At 43.5% G+C, this 27,520-nt stretch overlaps 1 protein-coding gene across 9 annotated transcripts in view, besides 1 other annotated feature; it reads right to left on the bottom strand.

Moving 5' to 3' along the window:
* Positions 1 to 27,520, bottom strand: part of Bach2 (BTB and CNC homology, basic leucine zipper transcription factor 2) — a 347,697-nt gene that overhangs the window by 280,204 nt on the left and 39,973 nt on the right. Inside the window, exon 1 of one of the 9 annotated variants that reach the window (XM_030253113.1) lies at positions 1,566 to 21,535. The exons of the other annotated variants lie outside the window; for them this stretch is intronic. The gene's annotated coding sequence lies outside the window, so the exon portion shown is untranslated. Of the gene's footprint in view, positions 1 to 1,565; positions 21,536 to 27,520 lie in introns of those variants that run through there. 9 annotated transcript variants of the gene reach the window in all.
* Positions 496 to 4,003: an enhancer, noted in NCBI's record as "VISTA enhancer mm720". NCBI's record gives its function as "enhancer in: hindbrain (rhombencephalon)[5/11] | somite[6/11] | dorsal root ganglion[6/11] | trigeminal V (ganglion, cranial)[6/11] | cranial nerve[6/11]" and the evidence as "EXISTENCE:transgenic organism evidence [ECO:0001131][PMID:17130149]".

The following is a 27,520-nucleotide window of genomic DNA, read 5'->3' as shown; positions in this document are numbered from 1 at the left end:
GGCGGTGCAGCCTTGTTGGAGGAAGTACATCACTGGGGCAGGCTTTGAAATGAAAAGGCCTCCTTTACCTCCAGTTTGCTCTCACTACTTCATGCTTGGGGTTCAAGATGTGAGGTCTCAGCTATAGTGCATTCTCCATAATTATTACCTGGTCCAAACTATCAGCCACGCGGTAAGAGATGCCCTGCTGGAGAGGGAAGACTCGATGTTATAAAGTAGGGTTAAAACAAAGCCACTTCAAAATAATGATAATGTCGCTGCTGTGTAGTCTGGGATTCCTAAAATGCACAACAGCCACAAAAATGTCCTCATTCTTCCTTCAAGCATAATAACTCAAAGCGGCCCTGTAAGAGCGCAGCGGAATCACCGGAGCAGCGTGAAGGGACGTGGAGGGGTGTGAGCGTCAGAGCGTCTGATCAGCAACACTGTGAGCGCTGTGCTTGTTCTAGTTGAAGCTGTTTCTGCATGCTGACTACTCCAGTTCACTGGTGACTAGCAACAGCAGGAATGTGAGAGCTCCGTTCCAGAATTACTGAAACCACCCAGGCAACTTAAATACATTTCCGTCTCAAAACATCGGCAAAATGTTCCAACTTTTAAAATGCTAACAAAATATGAGGAGCCATGGTGAAGTTGACCTACATTCTAGGGAGGCTGAGAAGGGGGCGGGGAAGGCTGCACTAGTGGAGTTCAGAATAAATGCAAGGTTGCGGGGATGCTGTCTATGAAGTCACTCCCTCGTCTCTCCATTTCCATTTCAGTGTCCATGTATTTCCTGATCTCTGCACTGTGTGCTTTCTTCCATTGGACGGATCGCACACTTAGATAACTTGGTCGTTTTTCTCTTAGGCAGACTTTCATTCTGCAAAACCGGGAGAATTCCTGCACTATTGTATATAAACTAATTCAAACTTTATGAATGAGCAGCGGGGACCGTTTCCACGGACTGTTTTAAAGGCCTGTGGTACCAAGAGTAAGCAAAACCGATCCATGAAGTTAATGCTGCTTCCCATAATGTAGAATCTGGTTCTTCTCACTGTCCAAATGCTAAAGGAGAAACTAGTGCCATGGTGGGGGTGCTGGCAGGGTGGGGGGAAACAATGCCTTCCTCAGCGTTTCAAAACCGTTCACATCAGCTTGAGCACGGAAGCCATAGGAAAAGCTCTGTTTTACCTACCGTAATTACGGTATACCTCACAGCAACTCTCCACATTATCCACTTTCCCCCCTCCACTCAACTTCTCTCAATGATCTCTGGAAACCATTAACCAAAAGTCCTGGTCCAATTTTCCTCTTCCCCCTCCTCTGTGTCCTCAGTCTTGCTGGCGTCCAGACAAAGCAAACTTGTATTACATCACAAAGCAAACTCATTTTTTTCTCTAAAGCAGCCCATTGGTCAGTTACCGCTACTGGAACCAACACTGTCACAGTGTGGTCTTTGTTACTGAGTGCTGCTTGTAAAAAATATATATATACATACATATAAGTTTCCCAGTACTGCTTTCCTCTGCTAAAAAGAGGAAGCGTCTAGCCGGGTTCCACCCATGCAGTAAACTAGACATTACCTTATATACAAGAGCCTCTATGGCATTCCTCGGGCACTGACTGCTGCAGAATTCCTGCACTAGGCTGCACGCTGCAGGCCACAAGCTTCCCTGGCTCACTCACCCTCCTTTCTGCTTTGGCTGCTCTACTCTATCTATCTATCTATCTATCTATCTATCTATCTATCTATCTATCTATCTATCTATCTATCTTTCTTTCTTTCTTTCTTTCTTTCTCTCTCTCTCTCTCTCTCTCTCTCTCTCTTTCTTTCTTTCTTTCTTTTTTTCTCTCCTTCCTTCTTTCTGTCTCATTTCCACTGCCTCACTGTGTTTTTGTGTAAATGCTCTCTCTCACATGACTCAACAAATCCATCTGCCCGAAGCAGGCCAAGTCTGGAGCCCTCCCAGGAGGGAGGAGAAGAATTGCTTTGTGGAAAGGACTTGGAGCGCTGCCCTTCCTCTGGCTCGAATTACCCGCCTGTCAGGCCTGACGGATCTGGCTAAAAATAAAAGGAAGCGGGCTGTGAAAAGCAGATGAATGGGCTCAGCAGCTCCTCAGATAACACAGACCTGCTGTTGCCCAGAGCTTCCCAAACAGAAACTTCAAATGTGCGACCTCTGAGTGCAGCTATGTGGCTTCCAGGTGATCATGCTGTCTGACCCACCAGAGTGGTGTCGCAGCCTGGATTTTGATTTTAGCACCCCCCCCAACCTCAGTGTGTGTGTGTGTGTGTGTGTGTGTGTGTGTGTGTGTGTGTGTGTGTGTGTTAGAAAGAAAGAGAAATAGGAAGAGAAGGGGAAATAAAGTCTCGTACAAAAAGGTTCTCAGAGCACAGCTGAATTCAGTGGAGTGATGGCTTCTCACGTTTTAAAACAATATTGTTTCCACTACAAAATTCTCCTCCACACCAGACATTTTCAGTCTCCCGATGATGTCACTCCTCCATTCAGAGCCAGCAAAGAGTTAACAGTCCTTCTTGTAAGTGTATGGCCAGCGCCTGCAGTGGGTATTAAGCACTTAGGTTTGCCATGTAATGACACACTGTAACAATCTGTAATATGAAACATCAGCAAAGCTCTGGCTCTGAGGCTCGCTCTCCCCACCATTAGCCATATGTTTGGCTCCTCAGATAGCCAAGCGGGTGTTCCAGCATGCCATCTGGTTTCTATCCACACAGGCAACTGCAAAGCAAGGGCTGTACCCCTCTGGAGCTGTGTGTTTCTTATCCCTGTCCTCCCCTTTCCCCCCTCCCAGCTCCTTGGTTCCCTTGCAAGAGAATTCTCTGCCATTCATCACATGCAAAGAAAATGTTACCTGACCTGGCAGCAGTGGAGCCATTAAGAATGCACAGCTGAACTGTAAACACGCCAGAGGGTCCTTTACAGAATCTCCTCAAGTCAGTCTCCCCCCCCCCACACACACACATTCTCTACTCCTTCCTCATCCCCTATGACTGCAGACACTTGATCCAGCATGTTAAAAATAGGTACATTCTTGATAGAACCAGAGTTTGCTGTGGTGCCCTTCACAGTCACTTCACATACTGACAGGAAGGCTTTAACTCACACATGTGTGAGTGCGCACTCGCTCGCACACACACACACACACACACAGGCAAACGCATGTTTGTCTCAACATTCAATTAGCTTGGTGTCAGTGTCACACAGGATGACACACCCCTGACTCACTTCAGGAATCAATCCCTCCTGCTCCTAGGTATTCGACTGCTATTGTTTAATTTTCTGATGGTTCTTTCCACTTCAAGACACGAAACAGGGAGACAGATGAGGCAGGCACTCTGGAACAGGAGCTCGCAGCCATTTTCAGGCAACTGATGACTGACCGAAGAATGCCTTCTTCCTTCTGCATTTTCCAGGGGTGAAAGCACACAGCAAAAATAATCTCCCTCCTCTTGCCTGAACCCCTGATGCCGGGATTACAAATGTGTTATGTGTGTTATGCTGGGTGATGTGGTGCTGCGGATCAAACCTAGGGCTTTGTTCATGCTAGATAAGTACTCTGCCAACATAGCTGCTTCCCCAGGCCTGCACTTTAACAGCATGCAGAAATGGTACATGCTGTTGGAACTGATAGGATTTTCCTAGAGCTTCGCCTTCACAGGATTTGAAGCACTCTATACTCTTTTAACTGCATATTGGGGTATCTGATATACATAAAAATTGTCTCCTTGTTTCTGTAGAAATTGCAATTCATTTTGCTGCATTAAGAGATCATTAATTAGGGATTAATATTTGCCACATCTTATTTAAAACGCTGGTTTCTTACATACGAAAAAACGAAAGAAAGACTATCATTAGAAAGTGACTCACCAGAATGTCAGATTGTCCCACATGGTAGACTGGAGAGGATCTGTCAGGGAGTTCTGTTTATTCAGTCTAACAAGGGTGCCAGGAAGGCCACTAACTATGCAAACTTCTTAAGCCCACTGCCTTTGTGGATCCATACTTTCGTAATCACAATATACGCTGCATTAGCTAACAGAGCCATTAAGATTCTGTTTTTGCAGGTTTTAGAGAATGATGCCAAAGAGAACTTGTAATTTAGAAAGCTTTAGGAAATAACCCAGATGATTAGCCCAAATATATATAAAATATATATTATAAGTAATATATATTATAGTACAACAGTATGCATATATTATTTTAATATGCTCTGTCTTAATATACAAATTATTAATGAGATATTTTACATTTTACACTGGCTCTTGAAATAATATGGACTGTTCACATATAGCATCTACCAATGTGCACTAGTCTTAATTCCAGGACTTTGGCTACCTGTGGATAGTGGTGACTGCTGGGCAGCAGAGATACAGATTTTATACACAGTATAGGTCAAAGGATGTACAGATGTTTTCTCATAAGCAATAGCACAAGATCCAAGTGTAGGAGAGGGAGGCTGAGTCTGGGAAATGGATTTAAGCTGCTTGCACAGTCAATGCCAAGAATGAGGAAAAGGTTATAGCTTAGGGCCAGGACAGGAAAAATAGGGTGGCCTGAAAGAGTCAACCAAAGGATATTTCTAGAAATAAATCAGGGGGAAAAAAGACTTGTCACTTAGAGAGATGAAAGAAAGGGAAATGTCCAATAGGGATGTGGTTATTTGTTGTTGTTGGTGGTGGTAGTGGTAGGTTGTCTCTCTGTGTGTCTGCGTATCTGTGTATACGTGTTTTAATGTTATAACGCATGTTTTCAGTGAAATGTCACTGAATGCATGTTTAAGGTAAAATCTAGATATGTCTCTGCAGTTGAGTAAAAGCTATTGACTAAACCCTTGCTAAGTATTGCTCATGGGTGAGGCAGTGCTACGCACTAGGGGCGGCAAAGCTTTGGGACAGCTGAACCTTCTGTTGTTTCCAAGACAGGATCTCTAGTGTGTGGGGTCCATGCTGACCTTAACATCACTAGGAAGCTCTTGCAGGCCTCGGACTCACGATCGTCCTGTACCTACCTACCAGCGCACACACAACACATGGCCACAAGCATTACTTCTGAGGGGCTCGAATATGATGTCGGGGACTGAATAGCAAAGGAGAGGAATGTCTTAGAGGCCTACAAGATGCTAAATGTAACTTAGAATTTTTTTCTATAAAGTATTCAACAGACTTCTGCTTTGGTTCGGAGTGGGTCTTTCAGGCAGCAGAGTCCACACCAACTGACTTGACATGATTCAGGATTTGAGTTCCTGTTTGTATTCAGCTGTGCTGAATTAAGAAAATCCCAATACAGGCAACCACAGAGATTGATCACTCACTATCTGAACCGTATGATAAAAATGTGGAGAAATTTTCAGACAAGGCCCGGCTCTCTGCTCTCTTATTGCTGGCTCAGAATCCAACTTGACAGGAAGAAAACTGAATGCTTTGCTAGGTCAAACACTATGGGCAGTGCCTGCCCCGTATTCCGGAGAGGAGCAGACGTGACAAGCAAGCTAGCCAGGTTTTGCCAGGCTTTGCAGTCTTTCATTTGATGATTTGCTATTCTGCCTCAAATTCCTCCAAATGCTTAAAAAATTAAGTCAGATTTAATTGCAAAGTTTAATAACTTGTGTAATTAATTGAGTGTGTAGTCCAACAACTGTTCAAACTCCTTAAAACAAGGAACATTTGAGACATACAGTGAGTTCGGTCTCTGGGTTGCCAACCTGCACAGATGACTGCAGCCCACAGGGCTCCAAAGCCTGGGCAGGTGATCCACTTGCTGAATAAGTGTGACAGAAGCAATCTGATGGCTCAATTTATGAGTAGAATCAGGCTAGAATCTATACAACACGGCTATGCAAGTTCCTGAGCAGTGGTAACTTCTGGGCTTGCTAATTCCAGTTGTCAACATGACACGCCTGGGAAGAGGGACTCTCCAGTGAGGAACTGTCTCCTTTGGAACGGCCAGTAAGTGTATCTGTGGGGCATTTTGTTGGTTGCCCATTGATGGAGAAGGGAATCGGCCACCATGAGCATGCTGCCCCACCCCCATCCCCACCCCAGGGAGGGCAGGGAGTTCTGAGTTACAGAAGAAAGCTAGCTGAGTAGATGTGTCCAGTCAGCCTGTAAGTAGTGTTCCTCTGGGAATTCTCCTCAGGTTCCTGCCTTGATGGACAGTAAGATGATAAAAGCTCTTCCCTCCATAATCTAGAACAATTTGTGAGAAATTCAGCTATAGAAGAGAAAATTAAGGGGAAAAATTAGGGGGGAAATGGGGGGGGGAAGCACGATTTTCAAGTTACCTTGATAATCTAATTCAACATTTCAGTGCATTCAAATTTGGTAATGTATTAAGTGAGTGGTTTTAAAATTATAATCAGAAAGATGTTTTAAGGTACTAAGGTGAAATACAAATTAAATATTTACAGAGCCTTCAAATCCAGGGAACTAAAACAGACCAGAGGTTGAAGGCCATTGGCTTAGTAAGCACTCTGAAGTTAAAATATAAATTTAAAAAGAATCACTGGTGTAGCCCTACATGAGGATCATCAGGTTAGGCCCAAACATCAGCCAAGAGGAATAACCATTTCTCATTGCCATGGAAGCAGAGAATCTGAGAAATGAAGCTCCCGACAGCATCTGGAGAACATCTAACGACAGACTGAAGGAGCTGGGGCCGACATCTGAGATACAGTATTCACGTCTCAGTGTTTCTCATTGGTTAATTCCTTAACAATTCATTCACTCTTCAAATGCCAGGCACACTCTGAGAAATCTGGGACACATCATCGAAGGAAAATACAAAATTCCTACCTTTACAGACAGACGAAGGACAGACGTCTGAGGACAGATATTGGACACAGATAAGGTTCGCAATAACTATTGTTTTGTTATTAGGCAACAAGAGCAACAAAAAGCATACTGGAGTCAGAAGAACTCGGAAGTGTGGAGTTTCATACATGGCTGTAGTTTCACAGAGACTAACCAGGGTGGGCCTCATTGAGGAGACACAAGGTGGGTAAACCAAGAACACACTATCATGTAGAGCATGTTGTCCCAAGGACCTGGAAACCTGTCCCCTGGTCAGAAACAACAGTTTGAGGCCTTCGAGGTAAATCTAAGGGACCTGAAGCTTGAGTACCACTGGCTTCAGGGGAAGGACTTGAAAGCCCATGCTGGTCTGGGTGTGGTTACACATATCTGCAACACAGGTACCCAGAACCCAAGAGAGCATGACTGTGAGTTTAAGGCCTGCTTGGGGAAGAAAGGAAGGCTCAGTCTCAGACCCTTTTATGTCCAAAAAGAGTAGCTTGTCTGTGTGTTCCACAGAAACTGTGAGGAGACCCAGTGTCTGGAGAAGAGAGCCGAGAGAAGGGTGGGAATAAGGCAAGAGAAGCCAAGGGGCTCTGGGCTCACTGGTTGCCTTAAGGTTCCAGTGAGGAGCAAGCAACTGGCAGGTTTCAGGCAGAAGGCCACAAGGTTTGCCTCGGTTTTGTAAAATGCTGGCATTGCGCTGAGCGGAAGCACTACTGTATTTTCCTCAGAGAAACCTCTTCCATTCTCTTTCCAGTTTTACTCTGGGCAGTGGTGTGCTTCTACATGCTTGAAGTCAGCTCTGACTCGAGATGACGTTTGCTGCTTTCTGAGGAGTAGATGACACTTCTACCTCAGCCATCCCAGCCACCAGTAGACTCAGCGAATGTGGGGTTGCCAGACAGGTGCACAGCTGACTCAGCCCTGATAGCAGGTGGCCCCAATGTCATCGCTAATATTAAGGGTATTACTGTTCATCGAATACCGACGCACTTCCTTCAGATGTAACACTAAGATCATCTATTACCTTCTTTAATTCAGGCACGGGGTTCACACTGCGAATCTCAGAACTTAAGAGAAAAGACCATGGCTGAAGCAGGAAGGCTGAGTTCCTGGACATCCTGAGCTACAAATGTGAGACACTGTCTCAATACATTCCCTTCCTTAAAGAATGTCCCATTAATACCAACCCCCTTTTTCTTCACTTAAAAATGAATTATATTTAACTTTAGTTGGGGGTCACCTATCATTCCATTTTTCCCATACTAAAATTAATATTTTATACCCTCAAAAAGTACGCTGAGTGGGACTGGTCTGCCTCTCCAGAACTCAGAATCCAGGCAGGCTATCAACAGTGTTGAGTGCATTACAGGATTGAAAGATTCACTTTATTTGGTGGCAAGGCTGGATCTGCATAAGCCTTTATCCATCTGATCTTCCATTAATCCCTTAGTGGAAGATCTTCCAACTGCGGTTTAGGAATGACACTGGGAAGGCAGCATAGCTCTCCAGTCCATGGCCTCAGTGTGAGCAGTGTTTCTCCCTGTCTCCCTTACTCTCCACTGAGTCTGGCCCAGCAGGATGCACCACCCACATTCAGACCCAAGGCAGCCAGACCCGCAATGCGCACAAGCTCACACTCTCAAACAATGAGGTCTTTCAGGCCTCATAATCTCGTGAAGAAACAGGCAAAAACGTCATGGGAAAAATTAGGAAATATGGAGGGAAACAGCTCACAAAAATGAGGGGTGGAGCCATTTGCTCGGGAGTTCTAATTCCCCAACAAAGAGAAAAGACCATGGCAGCTCTCTGCCTGCTCTAGCTCCCCCTTTCAAAAGCAAAGCTCCCCACCCCACCCCCACCCCTGTCCTGTTTTCTTCCTAGGTATTACAGCACTGAGCCACAGATGGCAGGATGAGAGAATTTCAAAACTTAGAAGCAGAGTTAATTTCAAAAAAACTTAGCCTCAAGAAAAATCACAAGAAGCAGGCCTACACTACAGCCTTGTTTATAACCTAAGACAACAGTACAGTTAGACAACTGGACATCAATATTTGCACAAAGAAAAAACTCGAACTCTTCATAAGCCCTCCCCTTTTGGGGGGTCTTCCAAAAGTATTTTTTGTCGTTGTTAAATCTGACTTAAACAGCCACCTTTACTCCTTATTATTTGCCAAACTCAATCCCCAGTTAAGTGGCTACAAAACTCCACCTTCCACCCCAGCCTTCACCACAAATTCCCCCTGTACTCATCGTACAACACACCTTTCCATTTAAATGCTTCCAATTAAAATCCACCTAGGGCAGTAAGGATTTCTAAGCTAGGCAAGGGTGTCTGTAAGCGACCCAAAGTTATCCTCTGCTTTAGTACATTTTTTATAATGCAACTGTAATTTTCCAATTGGTCATGTTAACTGGAATGTGCTAACCCCCGAGGCTAATATGACTTATTTCTTACATTGTTTCCAACTCTTGACCATGTTGTTACATTTAAGATACTATTAACTACTACAGGACAGTTGTTGCCATCCAACGGTGAATATGATGATCAAATATTTGTGGAAAAGAACCACCAGTTATAGAGGAGAGGTGTTAACTTTGCCCTTAGAAGAAAAATAACAATGTTTCGAGGGTAAAACAATTGAAAGGGAGTAGATATTTCTCCTAAGAGAGTCAAACTGGGATAAAAAGTCTGGGCTCAGGTTATCACAGGTTGTCTTCATTGAGTGTCCTTGGGGGAGGACCCACAGTTTGACATCATTTGAGGTAGAGCTCAGAGGTAGATAGTGAAATGAGCTAATTAAGCCCAAATCATGCTGGCTGAAACACAAGGGAGGGATAGTGGTAATACTCCATCAGAGGGCAAACTCAGCTCCATCCACATAGGAACTCCAGTGTCTCCTCAGGTTCAAACAACTACAATAAACAATCATGGCACATTCTCAAGTCGCTGCTTCAAATATGGTGTCTCAGAAGAATCACTTGGAGATCTTAAAGCCCCTGCTGTCTTGGTCACATCCCACACTAAAATTTCAGGTGTCTGAAGTGAAAGTGGTTTTCAAGATCCCATAGGTAGTTCCAATGTGCACCTAGGCTCTGGGGTCGTGTCTCAGGCGACCATGGTTCAGGCTTAGCTCACAGAGGAAAGAGTGTGATGATTTATGTCGAGGTTAGCTGATGTTGATCTGCAAAAGTCATGTTGATCAGCAAAGCTTCACTTGAACACTTGAAAGTGGAAAATCACTCTACTGGCTCGAAATAAAATAAATCTGTTCTCATCTTCATACTCTGCTGTTGCCAGACCTTTAAAGGGCCTTTAAATGAACTCACGGCTTGGAGACTAGCATGGGGTAAGGAAACTCGGTGTGATAGTAGATAGGGGCCTGGCAAACAAGAGCATGTGGCTTGCCACTCCTAAGTAAGAAAGCGGTCAGCAGTCTCTCGCTAGCTGACAGTCTACAGCCAACTGTGCACAGTAGAACCTGCCTCCTAGGAATGCTTCAGGGCCGCTAGTCACTACCTATCTGAAAATGTCCAAGTGGTTGACTGTGCCATCATACAGTTGGCAGAGAGGGAGAGGTTGTTTGTCTGGAGAAAAAATTGAAAATAATTGATAATCTCCTTTAATAAGAGGTTTAGCCTAATCAACAGGTTAACTTTTTGGATTATGGGGAATATCTGATATGCTCGGTTCTATGCACGTCGTTTGCCTGTGACTTTAAGGTGAGGACAAAGAGGATATAGTGTATCCAAGGTACTGTCTGTCTCCATACAGAAAATGTGGACAGCAGCTGATCGATGCACAGTTACTGGCCATCTTCAGTGTGGATTTTATCCTCACCTTAGCGTACAGCATCCTTGGTTTAGAAACCATACTTTAAAAACCCAAAACATGATGGGGGTGGGAAGAATTCTTTTGTTCTCTCATTTAATGATCGGGAGGCCCCACTAACCACAACAGACAGTTCTGTCAAGTTGGGATGGACACACAGGCCAACAGGCAAAGGGTGGATACACAGGCCAACAGGCAAAGGGTGGACACACAGGCCAACAGGCAAAGGGTGGACACACAGGCCAACAGGCAAAGGGTGGACACACAGGCCAACAGGCAAAGGGTGGACACACAGGCCAACAGGCAAAGGGTGGACACACAGGCCAACAGGCAAAGGGTGGACACACAGGCCAACAGGCAAAGGATGGACACACAGGCCAACAGGCAAAGGGTGGACACACAGGCCAACAGGCAAAGGGTGGACACACAGGCCAACAGGCAAAGGGTGGACACACAGGCCAACAGGCAAAGGATGGACACACAGGCCAACAGGCAAAGGGTGGACACACAGGCCAACAGGCAAAGGGTGGACACACAGGCCAACAGGCAAAGGGCCAATGGGGACACTTGACTATGCCTGCAAGATGATAAATAATTCCACCAGAACCAAAGGCAGGCAGCTCATCGCCTTCACTCTCCAGGGGACCCACAGAGGGAACTGTGTTTTGTTCAAGATCATGGTTCCTGAGAATCAGAGCTCTCTGTCTTCCATATGGCCCCTGTCCCTGGTGAGGTCACACTCAGGGGCACAGGACTATCCCAAGATGCAGTCCTCATGGATAAGGACCAAGTGAGGAGGAGTGAGGTAAGTGTTGGTGCTTTGTTCTCAACTGAGTCCAGCCATGATCTGCCCAAGTCCTCTGACGACATTTTCAGCTGAGCCTCAATGGCTTTGTGGCCAAACTGGTTGCTTAAGGGTGTTTAGCCCCATTTCTATAAGACAATTATAAAAGGGTTTAATTTCTCAATTTTTCATTACCTATAACCTCTCACAGATACATATACACTCACATATGTATTTTTTATCCAGTGGACAAGGACAGGAAATCCTGTCTTTCAGCTACTGAGTCTCAGACATTCTGAGTCTTTTTTTACTAGCAGATGTGGCCTTGTCTTGGTTCTGCAGTAGTTTAAATGTTCTGACAGTGTCATCTCTGCTTGACCCTGGCAACATGACCAAACAACAAATGTAAATGCTATCAAGTAAAGATACGACGTTTGCATCCTGCTACCAAACCCCCATCCAATTCCAAAACAGTGACCCGGGGCCAGAACCTAATCCAAAAGACTATAAAGCGACATCCTGACAAGTTGCCATGGCAACCCCTTAATGTCAACTATTCCATGTCCCACGGCTGAGAGTCTCATTTTGAGTCTACTCATATTCTACTATTTCATGTTATAACAACCAACTAAAATGCAATTTGATATGTCAGCAGCCAAACATAATATGAGATGCCGCTTGCTATTACAGCCAATAATAAAAGGCTTCTAGTTGCTTCTGTTCCAAAAATACAGCAAATCACCGTATATTCTAAGTCTGGTTTTCAAAGAGAGGCTATTTTGCCAGATTTCCTCCATTTTAACTAATTAGTCCATATTTAAAGCGTCTTGGCGATGAAGAGAATTCTAGTGAAAGCCAGACATTATTATTTTCTCAACAGGAGGAAATAAGCTGATCTTCCAGCCTTCAACAGACACAGTATATCCATCCGATCCAAAGTGAACGGATCTGACTATGATATAAACCTTCTGAGGGCACAAGCAAGTGTGCCTTCTAGGAATCTCACCCCTTTTCCACTGAAGGAGAGGGCAATACTTCTAAGGCTGACCTCCAAATACGCATAGCGTTCTGTGTTAGCCAGGCACTCCCCCTGATCCCCACGCTGTACCAGTTCTCCAGGGGAGGCTGCTCGCTTACATAGACCTGGGTTAAAACCCACCCCTGCAGGCAGCCACCCCTCCTCTCAGGTGAAGCAGAGCTGAGTGGAACCATGAGGAGAGCCCCTTTGAGCAATTCCCACCTACTAAGGGGGAAAAAACCCTAAAATGCCATCTTGCAAGCATCAGAACTATTTTTCCTGTTTCTCAATTACCAGAAAAGTTATTGGGAAAATGTCCATGAGATAAACAAGAAACCTAGGACGACAGAGAGATTAAGACGGAATATACACAAACCAACCAGTCAGTCTATAAGAGGAACAGTATTTCATACTACGTAAGATTTTTAACCCTAAAATTAAGGGTATTATAAGAAGTACTCCCAAGGGCTTTAAGCCAACAATTTTAAACCAACTCAAATCTCTATGCCAGTTTGCATGCTGTTTTTCCAAAATTTTAACAGATTTCCTTTTTCCTTTAAGACTTGAAAATCAGCCAGTCATGATGGCACAAACTTACAAGCCCAGCACTTGGGAGGCTAAGACAGGAGTTTGTGAGCCTGAGACAGCAATGGGCCTCTAGCAGGCTGGAGGTCAGCCTAGGCTGTATAGGAAGACCCTGTCTCTAAAACAAAAGGAAATAAAGACCAGTTTCCCTTTCTTCCTATCCTCAGAAAAGCTGCCAGAAAGTTCAGATCTAGTTTCTACCAAGTCCTTAAATGTCCTTTTGTTGTGTCTAATTCTTAGACACTTTTCTTCCTTTCTGCTGTCTGTTTAACAGGCAGCATCTCTGGACCCAAATGAAATCATTTTGCAGTGACTCATTCAGGCTACTATTCAGCTAAGCCTCAACTGCTTTTGCTGACTGCTGATCCAGTCTGTCTCACGTTGGTCCGAAGGATGGGAAACTATATGCTCATGAAGAACATTCGATTCAATTCACATAGCAATGTGAAAGTCTCATGTTCGTTCTGATCACCTGTTGAATTTATGAGGTGAGACCCGCACCAGAGTCCTTTCTGTGTCTCCCCAGCCTGTCCCAGAGAGCGCTGGTGGGTTTCCATCTGCATGTACTTACAGACACCACCTCTAGTAAAAATCCCCTAGGTCGACTGGCCTGAAAATATATATAGTTAGGTTTAAATTTGCGTATCTCAATGCCTATGTGACCATGGGCCAGTTTCAAGTATTAAATCTGAAATTTGGAATGACAAAGAGAACGCTTTGGAAGAGTTTGTGTGATTAATTAACGCTTGTACAGTCCTTACCAAATACCTGGTATTCCACAGGCAACACTCACTACACCAGCAGTTGTTGTAACCACTGTCAGCATAAACATAGTGGTTTAAAAACTATTTAAAAACAGTGGTGGTCAGTGTAGCTTATTGTCTTTAGAGTCCCCACTCCGTCCACAGGCTCACATGATGTCCCTTCAGTCCCTGGTGATGAGACAGTAGTACTGTAACGGCGTGTGCCAGGCACAGGACACAGCTCGCTTCACCCAGTATTCATGCTCTCAGAAACTGAGGGTTGAAGTTGTTTTTTTTTTAATTTTCCTTAAGCCCAGACATGCATTCTACGTGCGTTCCCTGGGCCTACAGTGAGAAGCGACAGGATGAGGAGAGTCCCACTCCTCGTCTCCTTATCTCCACCTTCATCAGCCACAGATGCCTGCACCAGGGTACTCTGGGCTGTGCAGATTGGGCAGCTGGTGATGTAGTTCAGTTTCCTGGAAATACAGGCAGCAATTTCCTGTGGCTTCCTCTGTTTTTGATGTAGAGATGAACACATGTAAAGACTAAACACATCAAGGGTCAGAGCTTCAGTCACTGATTCCAGGAATGCTGAAAAAACACTGTAATGTCTTCATAAACAGATCAAGAGCAAAGTCTAGGCTGTCTTCCATGCAGCACGCCCCCTGAGAGTCCATACAGTAAGACTGAGAGGTGACAGTGAGCACGAAGACATGCCATGTCTAGAGTCTGCTGCCTCAACTGATGAACACTGATGAAGAGACACTTCCTGGAAGGGCAGAGCTCTGCACGAAAACAGCTTGGAAAAGCTCTTGTCTGTTCACAGGACCTCAGTCAAGATTTCTCCAGAATCAGAGGCCAAGTCAAGAAAAAGGTTGCTTTTTGAAGTGGAAAGCAATAAAAATGTCAAATGAATGAAGCTGGCCATACAATAGTCTAACAGTTTTGGAAGAAAGATAGCAAGGTACAGTTGATCGCTCACTGAAGGTGTCACTGTAGGTGTTGAGGACAAGCAGCAATGAGGGAAGCCATCTTGGCCAACAGTCCCATATCCTAATGCTAATGAGGTGGCCGAAGTACCATGCACGCTTGCATAAAGCTCATGTCTTTCATGGTAGACTCCGAATGGCTTTGGAAGCCAGTCTGACTTTTACCACTTACCAGCTAAGCCACCCTGGGCCAATGATCTCACCTTTTCTAAACCTCCACTGCCTGCTGTGATCTCTGTTTGCTCATCTCTGCCTTGCTTCCTTTGTGAAATGCTGCTCCTGTCCATCAAAGGGGACAACCATGGCTATAGCCAGCTGCCTGGCCCAATATCAAATATAACAAAGCACTAAGTGGTCTGCACTTTTCAATAGAAAAAGTCTTGGTTAGTACAGCTGCTGATTTATAGAAGTTGCTGTGATTAAACAAGTCACACCAAGACGATGCATGAGGCTGTGGGGAAGGCTCAGTGGATGAAGTTTATCCCAGGGCTTGCACACACTAAAGGCAGAGCGACAGTGAACTGCTGCAATCCCAGTCCTGGTAGCACGGACATAGAGGGCCTATTCCTGGCCAGCTAGGCTAAGCAAATCACCAAGTTCTGATCGCTGAGTGGAAAAGGCTGTCTGTGTCTTGAAGGGACTGGGGCTAAATGTTAAAGCTGGAGACTATGTGGCCAGGAGCCTAGGCAAAGCTATTCTCCCTTACCCAGGAACATCAGGGAGAGTGTTTTTAAGGCCTGGGAGGAGTTTAAAGTACAAAAAAGTGTTTCAAAGTTAAATATTCATTTCCTACTACATGCTGCTAGGACCAAATGTATCTAACAGGCTCAGAGACATCCTGGTTCTCTGACTTCTCTGTAAGCCACACAAAATTCCCCAGCTGTTGGGCCCAGGATAGTTTATTTCCTTAGACTCCCTCTATTTCCTGCCACTTTAGATACCTCACAGAATGGTTCCTTCTGGTTTTAACCAGATAAGTGCTGAGAGCTCGCTGTGACACCACTACTCTCGGTGAGCATGTTTTGTATTGCAAGAGCATCTAGCCATATCTATTGGGCTTGTAGCATGACAGAGCTTGAGAGAACAGAAATGTCTCCCAGAACAACCCCTCCAAACCACCGAATTACACCACAGTCCCTTCTTGCCAACTTTTCTGAATGAACCTGTTAGGAAATATCAAGATCTACCGTGTGTTCTGGCCACAAACCCTCTGACAAGGAAGAAGGCTATAGAGAAGGTTAAGTCCAGAGCAGAGCGCCATTGAGACAGAGACTGAAGGCTCTGAAAAAGGTGTGTGTTAGGGGCGTGGGGGTGTGGGGGTGTGTGGAATGATCACAGAATAAAGTGGAACACCCAACAAGGTCTTGCAGGGACAGCCAATGAGTCTGAATTTAAAAAGCAATTGGTCATGCATTAATACTTAATGGGCCTCATTACTGTTTAGACTAAATCAAAGCAATAGATATCTTCCTTAGTCAAATTTATTTATGCTAAGCACAAAATAATATTCCTTATAAATCTATGGAATTTTCATAAGTCTTAAATTCTTCCCAGGGAAATGTAGCTCCCTCTGTCAATTATCCATCTATCCACCCATCACAGGAACAAAAATTCAAGGAACTCCTTAAAGCATGCAAAGAAAAATTATGAAAAGACACACACCAGCCAGATACATTTCAGGAGTGGTTGCCATAGAAACTCGTCAGTAGGTTTCATTTTTAGAGTTGTGCCTTTTGATAAAATAGTAAGTTTCTTGGAGTATTACACACACACACACACACACACAAATAGCACAACTGCTGATGCCCAACTAAAATGCTTTACAACTACTTATTTAAACGAGTTCTCCTTTTAGGATGCCAATTATCTGTAAAGAAAACAATCCACCCTAATGAGCTGGCTGCCAAGGCTCACTCTTCCTCACTCCTAGGTATTTCATATTGAGTAGAAGCTGAAGTGCGGCTGGTGTAGGCATGAAGAGGTCAGGTACTTGTCAGGAACCTAAGAAAATAAGACCTGGTGTCGAGAGGCTCCTGACAGCTTTCAGCCACTGGTGCTAACATCTTCCAGGCTATCTGGACAACTGCTTGCTTGTTCAAAGGCTTTATTAGTTAGGTCTCCCTTTTCTATGACAAGGTGGCTCTCCATCACCTGTGAGAAATGATACTATGTTTCATCTTGGGGGAAGATACTGTAACACTGCCACTGTACAGAGCTCAGCCACTATCTCCTTTTCATTTGTATTAAACAACTGCTTGCTGTGGGTCTGAGTTCAGAAAGCACATACTGCACTTCCCGTTCTGAAAATTAAGGAAATTACACATTCTAACATAGAATCAGAACAGTAGTCACTAATTCAGACACTACTTTTCAAGTACAGGCAGCAGGTTAGTTATCACAATGCATTTTTTTTTCCTGATCAAAAGGCATCTGTGTTTGTAGATGAGGGCCAAAATAATCTTTGGATTACAATCAATAGACAATCATCGCATCTGACGTGTGCCAGGAGGGGCCTAACAATTGCTTAACCTGGCCTGTAAAGTATCTTTGAGTCATAAGCCTGGCAATCTCTGAAATGGGGGCTGCTGGGTTCCGTTTTCTATCAGCTGGGAACACCCTGGCTTCAGACCAAGAAGCCAGTCCTCTCTAAACAATAAAATCAGCAACCATCCTGACTTCCTAGACACACGAAGTAAATCACATTAGCAGCTGAGGAGAGGCGATGAACTTTCTGTTTGAAGGGCAACTAGCCAAGAAAACAAGGAAGGATCAACTGAAAATGTCACGGCAGAGCCTGAGCCAGGTGCTGGCTCTAGAATGACTGACAGGTCCCTGTGAAGAATCCAGGGAGCAGAGCTACCACTCTGAAGCAATACCGAGCTCCCTTTTCCCCTTAAAATGATACAAGTTTGTGTACACATATTTTAACAATTTCTGGCAAAGTGCACGTGTGTATCTATGGTTAGATATGACTAAGAAATTTTATCTGTATGACTAAGAGATGATGGTTATCTCTGGAAGGATCAAAGGTCGTGTTTGTTTTGATATTTTCCCTAGGCTCAGCACTGGCATTCATGATCTCTTACAGAAAGGAAGATAAGCGCACACACACACACACACACACACACACAGAGTTTTTTTTTTTTTTAAAAGGTCAACTATGGGATAAGAATTAGTCAAACAGTGGCACTAGGAAAACAATCAAAGCAGTCCCTGAGTGTCTGTGGGGACTCGTGAATGTCCAGTTCCAAGAAGGCTCAAACGCCTTATATAAAATGGCCCGACATCTGCATGTAACCCACAAATCCACCTGTGAACTTTAAATGCGCTGCAGAGTCCTCACAAGGCTAACATAATGTAAAAGCCACGTAAACAGCCATGCCATCCTGCCTAGGGAATGACAAGGAAAGCAGGGTCTGTGTATGCTCAGCACAGATCAGTTTTTCCCAAACATCTTCAAGTTCATTGTCTATATCAGGGGATGTGCAGCCCATCAGATACAAGCGGATGTGGCAGATCAAACCTCTATTTCATTCCTGGTGGGCAAAACAGTGACACAAACAGTACAGAAAAGGGAAAAAAAGAAAAAGAAACAGAGGAAGTATTTCCAAAATGCAACAGGAAATCTGAAAATAAGTATGAATGAATATTTTATACTGAGTTAAATATTTTTAAATTAATCTTATAGGTCACAAGTGTACATTAATTTTAAAAGTTCCTTATGTACTAATTATGGCTTAGGTCCAAATATAGTTTAATATAAGATATGTTGAAGTCAATCAAAGGATATTGTTTGGAGAATTCATTTCGCCTCACAAAAGAACCTGCAGTGGGTTGTAAAGCAATTCTACCCACAATGCCCTATGTTCCTCGTCTTAAAGAGGTAAACAAGTTGCACGAAGTTTTTTGAATTTTTAATTTTTAATTAACTTTATTACAAAAACTTGCAAATAAATATCACAGACCAAAAGGGACCAGAGCCAAGCTCTTTACATTCCCATGAACTTGGATACACTTAGGAAAGCATTCCGAAGCGGGAGAGCTTCGCGTTACATTTTACACTTTCACTAGGGACTAATTTCAATGCGAATTTTTAAAATATTTATGTGATAATTAACTTTTCAAGTGTTAAGAATACTTTGGTTGGCTTAGGACTAAATCCATACTGAATTAATATTTCTCTAACTACCTTGATATTTGATTGATTATATTAAGAAGAGAACACACAGACATTTGTTCCTTCTTTAGCCTCTCTATAATGTAGGAGATGCTTACAAGGCTCTTAAGCTAAAGAAGAGAAACCATAACTTCAAATATCCCAAAGTTTCATTACAGAGTGAGCAAGCACTGACTCCCGAAGACATGGTCTACGTTAGCCCCTCAGCAGGCAGACGCCCTCTTTGAGAAGTAGTCGGAATGATCGATCATCCACCACACTAGCTTTGCCTTGCAAGGTCTGTGCCCTTCTCTCCTGAATCACAGATATCTGCAGCCTAAAAGATGGAAGCCAAATGTCAGGACTGCCTTCTGCCAAACATACTTGAGAAGCCAGATGGCTAACCACTAAAATAATATACTATTTCCAAAGCCAAGAGTGTAATACATTTGAATCTTATCACTTCTCCATATAGAACTCCGTTTGGAACATTGAGACTTAACTAGATGAGCACACACTTCCCATATAATGTATATACGATAGGATAGTGTGTATACGATAACAATGAGATTACAACAGTGTATCATTTCAGCTACTGTTCTGTTGGGTTGGTGGCATTTAACACAGAAAAAAATGACCCAATCACTTCAGTAGCAACTTCTCCAAATAGCTGCATTTCCAATCGCCTCACTCAGGCAGGTGGGGGCAGTTTGGGAAAGGCAACCACAAACATTTATGCTAGCTTTGCTGTTAACAAGCAGGCTGGAGCCAGACTGTACCATAGCAATCTCCTCCTTCCCAAAGGATTTCATTTCCTCTCTATCAAAGAGAACCTCAAGATACATGAGATACAAGATACACAAAAAAATAAAATACTTAGCAAAGTGGCTACTAGTCCCAATGCCTGCTAGTGAAAGCAAATTAGGGTCTAGGCCTGGAGGTCAAGAGTGTGTGGTAGAGGTGGGATATGGCCAGGGAGAAGGGAGCCTACCAGGCATGTAGCAAGCAGTTCTAACTCACCACTCAAAATGTCTACCACAGGGAATTGCTAAACCTGGTGTTTGTTATTAGCTAATGATGAAATAAAATGTAGGTCAGGCAGAAAAATGTTAAACCGGAAACAAACATTCAGATGTTGCATGATGGAAGCTACCTTGGGTTTTTACTTTTTGGGGGGATGCTTTTTTATTATATATATATATATATATATATATATATATATATATATATATATATATATATATATATATATCACACATAAAATCTTACTTCTGTTTACTTTTAGTTTTTTTTTCCCCAAGTAGTTAGCCTTAATGTAAGTCTAGTTTTAGGCTTATATAAAAAAAATTGTTGGAAAGTTCCCTGTCTTCTGGCTCTCACATTTAAATAACACCTTGTGTGAGTATGATATATTTGTTATCATTAATGAGCTAGCATGCTCTTATTAACTATATTCTACAGGTAACATTGGGGTCTGTTTGCTGTGTTACATAGGTCTATATATTGCAAAGCTACAACGTGTGATTATATCACTACAGTATCATACTGAATTGCTTCATGGCCCTAGCCCTGTAGTCTACCCATGCTGAACTGGGTAAGAAGTGCTCAAACTGTCTTCCATACGGTCTGTGCCAACGACTTCTTCTTTTTAGTCCTTAATAATTCACAGAGGGACTGGGATGTAGCTCAGGACTGGCCTGTTTGCCTATTATGTGCCAAGCCCTTGGTGATTTCAAAGTACCATGAGCACCGCACAGTAAAAATGTATCAATTGGATCTAAACAAATAACCAGGAAACAGTTCCAGTAGGTTATCTGTGATCTGACTTTCAAAGTCTGAGTAGACATGTAATCTGCCTGAAACATTTAAGAGTCTTATGATCTTGTTGAACTGGGCATGAGGATTATCTATAAAATTCCCGAAAGTTCGGGCTGGAGAGGCAGGTCAGCAGCTAAGCGTGCTCACTGTTCTTGCAGTGTAGGGCCAGGGAGCCATGCGGGTGGGGGAGCAGGCCTGGAGCAAAAGTGGGATCCCAGAAACCTCATGCTGGTATGAGCAGGAATAGGATTGCTCCCTTGCTTCCCCTGCGCACTCGAGTAGCCCTGTGCCCTACCTTTGCCCCACCAGAGGAGATCTCTTAGCTGGTAGGTAACCAGGTTGAACCTCCTTTCCCCTTAATAAGGTTGTGTCCAACAGCAGGAATTCCTCTTCATGCAAATGAGGCATCCCCAGCACTCAGGCCTGAACCAATGATGTACACTCACCCCATATTCCCTACTCACCCCCCAAAGGTTTAAGTAGCTTTTGTTCCTCCCCGCTCCCCAGTAAAATGAGCTGTCTCACTGAAGATGTCTCCTGAGAATCTGTTCTCACTGCAGCCAGTGGTCTCTTAGTTCCCAGCCTGGCCACCTTGAACCCACAGGTTGTGAACTCAGGGGATTACACCTACTGGCAAGGAAGTAGAGCCTGAACAGCATTGCAGAAGATTAAGTTCTCAGCACCAATGTGGTGGTGGCTCACAATTGCCTGTATCTCAGGACTCACGGGATCCACTGCAGGTGCATACACTGACATGGTACATGTAAGTTCACTTAGGCACACATACATACCCATAAATGAACAAAGTCTTTAAAATGTCTTTTAGTTATTAAATTCTACTCAATTCTCTTTTTAAATTTTTATTACATTTATTTATTCTCTCTCTCTCTCTTTCTTTCTATCTGTGTGTGTATGTGCACGTGCGCGTGCTCTCTCACGGGTGTTCACATGATTGACAAAGCACATGTGTGGAGCTCAGAGAACAACTTACAATAGTTGCCTCTTTTCTTCCACAGTGTGGATGCTGGAATGGAACACAGATAATCAGGCTTGTGGTGGGTGCCTTAACCCACAGGCCAGTTATAGTTAGTCCTTAGATATCTAATTATGGTCTCTGTAATGTCAACAATTCCACTTGACTTTTAAACAATTTTCTGGTATGAGTCAATGAAACCTCCCCAAACTGGGAGAAAGTCAACAGTCAACCACGGCAGCAGTGAAAGTGCCTGGATGCTTGTGCTACATTTTGCAACTGTTCTAGCTTAAGACCACAAAAGTCTTTTGCCAGTAAAACAAAGTATTATCTTTCTTCACTCTACAGTCTTTCCATTTGTGTACACTGCCTATCTAACAGAATAGCCCCACCACACTCATGCACACACATGAACACATGTACACATACACATGTACACACATCCACGTGCACACATATGTCCATGTGTGTGCACACGTGTATTCATATACATTTGTACATATGTGCCTGTGTACATACACATGCCCATGTGCAAACACATATCTTCTTATATGCAGACATATATTCACGAATACACATTCACTCATATATACACACATATCTGTGTACATATTTAGTCATATGTATACATACTTTCTTGTTCACACACACGTGTGTGCACACATACATTCCATGTGCACAAGCTCTGGGCTATACCTCACCAAGCTGTGCCACAGATACCAACCACTGTTTTGAACCTTACTGGGCCTGCCAGCTAAGAGTCAGGGAAGAATTCTACCAGACTCTCAAAGATCTATGGCCAATATGTCTTAAATTATGCAAAAACAAACCAAAACAAAAACCAGCAAAAGGATCACTCCCAAACTTCTGTGAAGCCTGTATTACTCTAGTAACAAAACCATGTAGAGACACAACAAAAGAGAAAGAAAGAAAGAAACAAAGATACTAAAGCCAATATCCCTGATGAACACAGACCCAAAAACCCTCAATAAAATACCTGCAAACAGAATATAGATGCACATCAAAAAGATTATCTACCATGACCAGGTTGGCTTTATCCTGAGGAGATACAAGTATTGTTCAACATAATAAGTCAAATAATGTAATAAATGACATATATGGACTTGAAGACAAAAATCACTTGGTTGTCTCAATAGACACAGAAAATGTCATTGATAAAACCCAACATGTCTTCATGATAAAAGTTCCAGTGACAGTAGGACCTAGGACAATATACCTCAATAGAATAAAGGCTGTATATGCCAAACCCATAGCCAGCATAATCCTAAATGGAGAACACCTCAAAGCAATCCCATTGAAACCAGGAATGAGACAGAGCTGGTCCCTATCTCCACCCCTATGAACACTGCCCAAAACACTCGCTGAAGGAATAAGGCAAGGGGGTGGGGGTCGGGGCAAATTCAAGGAATGCAAGGAGAAAGGGAAAATGTCAAATTATCCCCACTTGCAGATGATAACACACACACACACACACACACACACACTTACGTTTTAAAAGTAACTCAAAGTATCCTTTCCCAGATTTAAGGATCGTCCTGCCCTAAAGGCCAATAGCCTCACCCTGACGTTCAGCGGGATGCTTCCTATATACCACCTCTTCTCCGTGCTCCCATGAAGGGGATGCCTCTTTTCTAAGTATTTTCCTTGTCCCACACCTTCCCTCAAGTGGTTCCCACACCCAGAATTTCTCTAAGAGCTCCAACTGTCAAGGTTCTCCCCACTGTTTGAGAGAACTCCTCACTCTATTTTATCCAAGATGCTTTCCTGTGCCCTTAGCATTACTCAGCTTACACCTGTACAGCATTCTGTACCTTTCTTTGGGGTTCCCTCTTATCTTCACTACATATAAGAACACATTTTTCTTAGACCTTAGGCTAGAATACATCGTACAAATACATATAGCTATGAGTGCGACACAGGTATTCATAACTATGATACCCTCTAAGGCTCAGTAGGTATGCACTATTATTCAATAAACACTTTTACACGAATGAATACATGCAAGAACTAACTTTATTTTTCTGTGTATCCCACAGCAATGCCCAGCACTGGTTTGATAACCAAGTAGTAGGTGAACTAAGAAGCCCTATGTGAGTTAGATCTGGCCAGACTGTTCATTTGCCAATTGAGAAAAGCAACCCACAAGGGGCATATCCCACATTCGAGACTTCCGCAAAGCCAGGACCCTCCTGTGCATGAGGACAGTCACACCATGGTGCTCACTCAACTTTCAAAAAGTGTGTTTGTGCTATACTACAGTTCATCTAAAACGCCTAATAAAAAATTACAAACCCTTAGTCATGCATGGTAGCCCAGAGACAGAAGAATCCTAAGTCTGAGGCCAGCCTCGGCTGTGTAGCAAGAGCCTATCTCAAAACAAAACGAAAGTTTTCACAGCATTATAAATGACGGGTTATACCTTTCATTTAATAAAAAGTGTGAAAAGCTCACACATCAACTTTTTTCCTTGAGTCTCTTCTCCTTGCTAGAAACCGATATTGTGAACACAGACAAACCAGCCACACTCCCTGACACTGCTTACAGTGTTATAAGAGAAAACCATTAGAGAAACAAACTCATAGGTGAAAATACACTTGACATTTTTGAGAACAACTTGAAGAGAAAAGAGAAGAGAAAGCGTGTACGGCAGGGTGGCACCCTCTGAGGGTGGGGATCCTGGGAGGGGCGTCTAAAGGAAGTGAAGAATGAGCAAGGCTTAGAAAAATGAAAAGTGAGGTTGGGAGGCTTAAGGGCATTTCAGAAAAAAGAAAGAGAGAGAGAGAGAGACAGACAGACAGACAGGCAACCCTGCCAAGCCCCTGGCCCCTGGTCAGTCACAGGGAGGTTCCGGCTGAGTCGAACAGAGAGCCTGGCTGAAGGTCATGTCACCAAGCCCAAGATGCTCTGAGGAGGAGGCTGGCTTCCCTCCTGGGACAGGTGAGACAACAGAACCTCAGAGTCCGGGCCATGCTTGTCTTTGATTTCTATTCCTCCTTAGGTACAGACTCAAACAGGAGACTTGAAACATTAGGGAAGTTTACATTTGTACATAGAAATAGTTAACTTATATTTTCTGTACAATATTTATATATTTTATAAACATGCATCTTCTTGCTGTTAGAATCCAAATATGGGAACATTTTTAAATTCTCACTACATATATTTGTGTGGGTTGGTGTGTATGTGTGCGCGCACGTGAGTACGGAGGTTCGAGGATAACTTGCGGAACTTGATTCTCTCCATCCATCATCAAACTCAGGCCATAACCTTACCACTGAATCATCACACTCGCCCAAGAATATTTTAATCTCAGAACACAAGGGAGACCTTTCAAAAGATTATGGTCTCTGATTCACAGATAAACTCCATCTTCAGGCTCAGGAAGAAATGAGTAGGCACAGCCAGTTTCCAGAAGTCACAATGGAAAGGGCAAAGCCATCACCATCAGAAGATGAATAACTGCAGGCCATGCAGCTGAGCAAGGGTTTGCCAAGCATCCATCGACGAGTGCTGCTGCCTGGCTCCCCACTCCTGACAGGCACCATGTTGTATGGACCCGTTAAGACGCTGGCAGGCCACAGGCTTCCTGTCTCCTGCACACCCTCCAAGGCCCCACCAGCCCTGTTCCCCGTAGAAGGAAGTGAGTCTCTGCAAAGCCCACATTCTGTGCTTACTTCCTAATGGCAATGTTTAAACAAAAGGAGCTCATTGCAGCATTCCTATTTGTCATAAAACGAAACCTAAGGTTTAGCTAAAAATAAATAGAAATCAAACAAACAACCAAACCAACCCCCCCCCCAAAAAACCCAAAAAACATTTAAGTGATTTCTTTGCCCATGAGCAAAATAATCCCTATCAAAAATTTAACGTTTAAAAAAAATCCACAGAACATGATGGTAATTAATTACAGATGGAAGGTTTTTTAGTCAGAGACAGTTTTCTTCTCTTTTGCCTAGAGTGTTGGCCCTTTCTAGGCAATGTTCAATAAATATTCTTTTAAAAGACCCCAAAAGGGACCGGGCTAGACTGGGCCAGACAGGACTAGACAGCACATGACCAGACTAGTCTGACCATACCCAAACCCAGACTCAGACTAGATCCAGACCCAAACTAACCCAGACCCAGACCAGACCCAGACCAGACCCAGTCTAGACCCAGGCTACAGCCAGACCTATACTAGACACAGGCACAGACCAGACTCAAACCAAACCAGACCCAGCCCCAGACCCAGATCAGACTCAGACTAAACCAGACCCAGACCAGACCCAGAGTAGACTCAGACCCAGACTGGACTGAGATTGGCCAGGCCTGACCAGATTGGATCTCAGTGGAAATACTAGTGTTCCATTAATTCTGGCAAGTACAGATGAAGGCCTGAACCTCTGATCCAAATGGAAGAACAAGATGATTCATGTGTTCCCTAAGGAAGTAAGAATTCTAGTGGCCAGGCCTGACCAGATGAACAGAATAAGGTTTGAATTTAAAGTGAATGCTTTTCAAATTCTTGGCATATTGGCTAGTATTTCCTCTTTTCTTTTACCATCCACACTAAATAGATATTCTTTTTCCTGTTGAAGGAAAGTTGAATTAGAAAAGGCAGAATTTATAATAACTGAGAAACAGTACAAATGCATTTTAACATCACGGGGGTGGGGGTGGGGGATATGGGTAAAGAAATTGCTCAGCGGTTTAAGACTCACTTGTGCCTCTTGAGCAGGACTCAAGTTCAGTTCCCAGCTCCCATGTCAGGTGACTCACAACCACCTTTAACTCCAGCTCCAGGAGATCTGACACCCTCTTCTGGCCTCCTCAGGCACCTTGCAAAAGGCACGTGCGCGTGCGCGCACACACAGAGAGAGATTCATACTTACACATAAATAAAAATAAATCTTAAAAAAAGAGATTGCTGCCTTATGAACCACTTTGTACCACACCTGTAAACCCCACACTCAAAAGGCTGAATCAGGAGAATTGTGAGTTTGAGGCTAGCCTGGTCTACATAGTAAGGCCCTATTTCAAATCAAAACAAAAAATGAGCTTAACTCCTGAAGGCAGACAGTTTTCCATTTACACTACTCCACTTAAAACGGTTTAAAAATAGATTTACTTGTTAAGTGAGAAATAAGTTTTCAAAACCGCATTCACTATGCCATTGTTCTTATTCATTCATTCAAGAAATTGGGGTGGGGGGGGCTGGCGCTGGCTCCTTCCATACATCACCAAGCAGTTTCTGCTCAGCAGAGTCGACATCCCAGTCCACGAAACTGTGCAACTGACTGTGGGAGAAAGTGAGATTTAAAATAATAACAATAACAAACACTTCAGGGCTGTAACATGGAAATCCTACAGATCTGCTACACAACAATTTAAATATAACCACCACTACTGAACTATACACTTCAAAAGAGAATACATATTGTGTTTATTTAACCAGCATTCTAAAAAACCAAAATAAATGGAAAACATAAAAAAGTTTCCAGTACACACTAAGCATTTACCATGTGCTGGCTCTGCTCCAAGCTAATCTTCAGAGCACCTTAGGAGGCTGGCATTACGACCAGAGGGGCAAACAACTCAGTCAGGATCATGGGAACGCACCTGAGATACAGGCATGGTCTGCTTACTGAGCTCCTGGGCTGACAGGACTACATAAAGAGACCCTGTCTCAAAACAAACAAGCAAACAAACAAAACCCGCAAGTTCAGAACAGTAGCAATCACAGAGAGAGGGTCTGACTATAATCACCTCCTCACGTGTTGATGACTTACAGATCAGCCAATGCCCTTTTGATGGCGATCT

This window comes from Mus musculus, chromosome 4 (assembly GCF_000001635.26).
Source record: "Mus musculus strain C57BL/6J chromosome 4, GRCm38.p6 C57BL/6J".
NCBI classification, from domain to species: domain Eukaryota; kingdom Metazoa; phylum Chordata; class Mammalia; order Rodentia; family Muridae; genus Mus; species Mus musculus.
Note: the sequence above shows the minus strand (reverse complement) of the source record. Positions and strands in the feature narration are given on the sequence as shown.